Below are 5,173 nucleotides of genomic sequence, written 5' to 3'. Positions count from 1 at the left end.
AGGAGAGGAGAGCCTGCCACGCTGGCTGCGCTTTCTGAGGGCCTCACGGCGGGGGAGCGGGAGACGACACGGCTTGCCAAATAACGTGTACGAGTCAATTGAGTAATATCTAACTGTGTCTGTGATGTAGTCGGTTATTTTTGCGAGGTGTTTTGATGAGGTCCGCAACTCCTTTTGTCTCGAATGATTATTTGATTTTTCTTTCAATCCTAAGTCCTTAACTGTTTGTCTTCGATCTTTTTTCGCACAGGCGGAATTTCACTCTCAAATTTTTCTAAAGGAGTCTGGTTTTCTTCTTTTACAATATTTCTGATATCTTTTAAATGTAATAAAGTCATGTAATAAAGGTGTTAAAAAGTAACCCTGAATTTTTTCACATTTTTTGAAAGTACTCGGAACAGTTGGAAGAAACTTGAACGGAAGGAGTAAAAATATTTATTGCAGACGCGGACGGTTAATATTCCTATATTGTAATTGTTTATTTTTCTATTTTTTGAGAGTTAAAATGTATATAATTTTTTGTAATGTAATAACTTTGACCAACAGTTGTATAGACATGCGAAAGAGAACCTGAAGAGAACCTTACGGTAATTATCTTCTATAATAATAATTTCTATAAGAGGGAACGTTTCCGTCTATTTGTTGCCTCGAAAATTAAACTCGGTGAAATTATACCGGTTTCAATCGCCAGCTACCTTGGATCGTGACGAGAAAATTGCGAGGAAATGTATAAGAATAATATTCATGTAGCTTATGTGCATACAAATAACTTCATTAATGAAACCGTTCTGGTTAAGTTGGGATAAAAGCAATTCTGCGAAGTCCCTGAAAGTTCACATGATGTATATCTAATAGCTAATTTAGCGATAAAAAATATGCTGCGAAAAAATAGAGCGATGTTGAAAACAACTTAACGACTTCTCTCGTATCATATCCAGCGTTTAACGGTTAATGACTTGTAGAATGATATAAATGATTGTTCGCTGTTTTTTTTTTTACACTCGCTAATGTAATGCAGAATCAGAAAAATAACTCGAGAACAAGGCATCAAGCGGATGTTTACGAAGCGAAATGATGAATGTTAGATTAATCGTCGGTATTAATATAAATATCATTTTGCGTGCATTTCTTGCAACGATTGCGCAAAGAATGTTTATAAAATAGTCAATAAAATATAATGTGAGCTGAAGAATGGACAAACATTCGACGCGATGAATCGTGAATCAATTATTTTGATGTTTTTCTACGGATTTTTCTTCAAGATCTGCTTTTCTCTTGAGAACGGAAAGGAATATCCTCCAGCGATACGATCATTGAGTTCCTGTCGAAAAGTATCAAGTAAATTTTCTCGAGTGCTTGGACTACTCTCACGATCTCCGGCTACCACGCCGACTAACTGACATTGAGTAATTTGTTATTTCCGCCGAGTCGGCCTCTCTCGGTAACGACGGTAACGAACGCCGGTCGTCATTTAATAATAGATCGGTCGATTCGAGAACCATTCCTTAATGAGTCTTTCGGTTGTTATGTGTACTTTCATCTATGTAATCGAGTCCACGTGTCGCCGCCTGGTCGATTTAGTCGCAATGTTGACAGAGAATAGGCGGAAACTCCCTCATGGGATTGCTTCCGCAATCGCCGAAAATAAACCCAATTCCAAACCCGCAAATTTGGAAGAAAAATACACATCAGAAAAATATATGGGAAGGACGATTTGTTGAAGTGCCTATAAATTTTAGCTAAACACAGAGCTGAAAGTAATTTTGTTGAACTATTAAAATAATTGTATAAAAATCTCGAGTAATGCTACGCAAAAATTTTGATATTTTAGCAACCATTTCAGCGTCCTACGTAATTATTTTGATAGTCCAACAAAATTATTGTCAGACTTGTGTCTAGCTAAAATTTTAGTTACTTCAGCAAAATCGTTCTTTCCGCGTACAATAAACATTGTTAAGATGCAAAACAATTCTTTTGTGATATGCAAAAAGAATTGGAATAAGAACATTATGGATTAATTTACGTAAAGCATATAAGAGATACATATGTTTGACTATTTAAATGTACTAGTATAGTTTCTGCAAAACGATTAATAATTAATATTTATTTAAGAGATAATATTACAGATAATATTACAATTAAGAGAGAAAGAAATAATATTACAGATAAAGATCTTATTTTCTCGTTCCCTTTCCTTTTTATAAATTCACGTATATTTATTGACTACTCTATACATTTATTTGAATAGGAATCCCGCAAAATTCAGTTACACCAACTTTGATGGCTAACTTGAACGCACCAGAGATTGGTATCGGGTATTCTACCATTGGGTAAATCCTTTCCATAATGGACGTATAATAATAATAATCAGCCGCAGGCGCGCTCTCTTAAGCCGTCGATTAATCACTTTGCGGCGATGATTTTAGCCAAGTAAGCGCATTTATCCGAACCCGTTTCGTTTCGCTTATTTACGTCGAGTATCGCTTGGTGAAATCGACCACGTCGACGATTGTTGAAAGAAAGCGTATGTTAATATATTTGGTGCAACCGTCTTTGGTGTTTTTCAATTGTAATCTGATTACGAATGATAACGATTCCTCGAGTTGCGACAACGCGAACGCGCTTAGTAGACGCACAACGGCTTCGTCATATATACACGGTGTTCTGTTATCACTCGTACTTGGTTTTTTTCTCTTTGCGAGACAGTTATAACGGAGGATGCGCAATGTGACGTGTCCCACTTGCGTTACGTTCGGTGTGGGACGTTCAATATTACTCGGCGAAAGCCGGCGCCAAAGTGAAAAGTCTCTCGCGGTTTGTGTGCGTGCACTGTGTGTGCACACAGGTTAGCGACCCATTACAAGGTCGACCACATCATTGTGGGACAAATTGTGTTTGTATTTGTGCTGTAGACTCGTGTCATAACTGCACACTTTCAGTCTCCGTGCGACAGTAGCACTGCAAGTTGAACAGTAGTTATTTAAGTGATACCTATTGACTAGATTAGTATTCATTATCATTTCATTTCAGTAGGTATTCGAGAAATAATATTGATCACTGATAAATATAAAATCGGTGAGAAGAATTTCCTGAAAATATTTTTCGCAATACTTCAAATACCGATAATGCGTAGATAATGCATTGAAATGTTAGTAATGCTTTGATGACTAAATAGTCAATATGTGAAAGTATATAATGCGATTTGTGTAAACTTGTTATCGATGAGAAACGTTGAGAATTGCAAGGTTCTCTTGGAAAACGAGAAAAACTTTTTATCTATATTATCTATGTTATCTATGCTTCTCTGCAAAAATTCTCACACACACACACAAACAAACACACACACACACACACACACACAAAACATAGGATGTCCTAAATTTTTTATCCCTGTTATAATATTTAAACTATTCCCACTTAAAAAAAATTGATCATAGCCTTGGCATTTTCGTATTGGAAACTTTATCATCTTAAGATGCAAAAAATCTATCTTTAAAATGTTTATCGTCAATTTTGGGACACCATATTATTTATACACTTATACATAATCAAAATTTAATTTGCACAATACTGAATAGTTTCTGTATCGAACTATTGAAGTTTTCGGTTTCGTAGATTTTATTGCAAATTCGTCACTTGCAATTTTCTTTTTTCCGCATGCCAAGACATATAAGAAAACCGAATGAACGTTGTATGAAGAGATTTTTACACGTATATACGGAAGTGGGAAACGATTGGGGCGAATAAAAGATCCGCTCATCTTCGTGAAACGAATCTCGCGGGAGACAAAGAATTCGAACTGACTAATCGGCTTCCAGACACACGTGAAGTGTCCATTGCCATTTCGAATTGCGTGCACTAACTGGCGATATGACGAACGACTGTTTACCCTACTGTACTTTACTTCGATGTATTTGTTGAAACGATCCTAAATGCGATTGCGTCAGCAATCGATCGATCATCAGAACTCTTCCGATCGGCGGAAGCACGGCTAATAAGTTTGACAGGCGGAATATTTATAATGGATGAGTTGATTTCAATATCGATAACTGCAAGAAAACTGACAAACAGGAACTATAAATATTAACAAGCTAGTATCTAGTAAATTATATTGCGTCGTAAAACGTGACTCAAGTCACGTACAGTCACATTCGTTTTTCTTTCAACGATCAATTATTATATCGACAAATGTTATCATATTAGAAATTACAGTAGGAAATACTGAAAAAAAAAAACCTGGAAGCATACGAAATTATCGTAATAAACAAGGTCTGATCTGTGAATTTTTTAATTTCGCCTGACAGGGTGCGCAAAAAACTATCCATGAGTTTTTTTTTTTTTTTTTTTTTTTAAGATATCAATTATACGTTTCTTGACGTCAAGTTCTTGCGATTGCTTTTTCCTGTAATTTAAACGTAACACATAATAATTTCACATCGGTGTATTACTGTTTGTTCTATCCGATCGATTAAGGAGCAATCACACGTTACAGAGTATAACACGGTCATTAAGCATGATACTCTATGTAGCGTGTCCAGTGTACTGAGCTGTAATTTATGCCGATATCTATCTAGGTGACCATATCTCTCACGAGACATGTATACAAAGGCATGCGGTAATGTATTAATCAACAGTAGTCAAGACGAATCGTTGAATGATGCAACGCAAACACCTGATTGCGTGGATCGCTTTCGGATGACCCGGAAACCCACTCCCTCATATCTGTGCACGTGTCGTAAACGCGATTACGTAATTAATATTACGATTAACGCACCTAACGCCTTTTATATTAACGCTCTTTATCGACGCAGCACACAGGTGCGAGATATAAACATATTGGGTGTTCTGGAAATCGTGATACAATCGAGAAAGGAGTGATTCTACGTGAAAAAATTAATCTAAACTATAAAATAAAAATTTTCTATAAGTCTTGGTTTTCGAATATTTATAACAGTTTAGAAAGTAATAAAATTCATCGTACATGAATATCTGTTTTATCATATATTCTCGATTAGACAATATAATAGACACAAACATGAACAGAAATAGTTTTAGTCTTACAGCGAATCTGTTAAGTCGATATAGTAAAAAGTCTAATGAATATTTAAAGACGATTTTTTTTTCGAAAACAAAAGTTTTACATGAATAAATTTTATTCTACGTTTTTGAAATA

The 5,173-nt window shown here is 35.5% G+C and overlaps 1 protein-coding gene across 4 annotated transcripts in view; it reads left to right on the top strand.

The window, feature by feature from the left end:
• The window catches only part of LOC108756867 (sestrin homolog), a 220,283-nt gene that overhangs the window by 202,052 nt on the left and 13,058 nt on the right, over positions 1-5,173 (top strand). The window contains exon 1 of one of the 4 annotated variants that reach the window (XM_018500999.1): positions 69-87. The exons of the other annotated variants lie outside the window; for them this stretch is intronic. The gene's annotated coding sequence lies outside the window, so the exon portion shown is untranslated. Of the gene's footprint in view, positions 1-68; positions 88-5,173 lie in introns of those variants that run through there. 4 annotated transcript variants of the gene reach the window in all.

The sequence above is a fragment of the Trachymyrmex septentrionalis genome, unplaced genomic scaffold (assembly GCF_001594115.1).
Source record: "Trachymyrmex septentrionalis isolate Tsep2-gDNA-1 unplaced genomic scaffold, Tsep1.0 scaffold13, whole genome shotgun sequence".
NCBI classification, from domain to species: Eukaryota; Metazoa; Arthropoda; class Insecta; order Hymenoptera; family Formicidae; genus Trachymyrmex; species Trachymyrmex septentrionalis.
The sequence above is the reverse complement of the archived record's forward strand: the minus strand, read 5'-3'. Positions and strand labels throughout refer to the sequence as shown.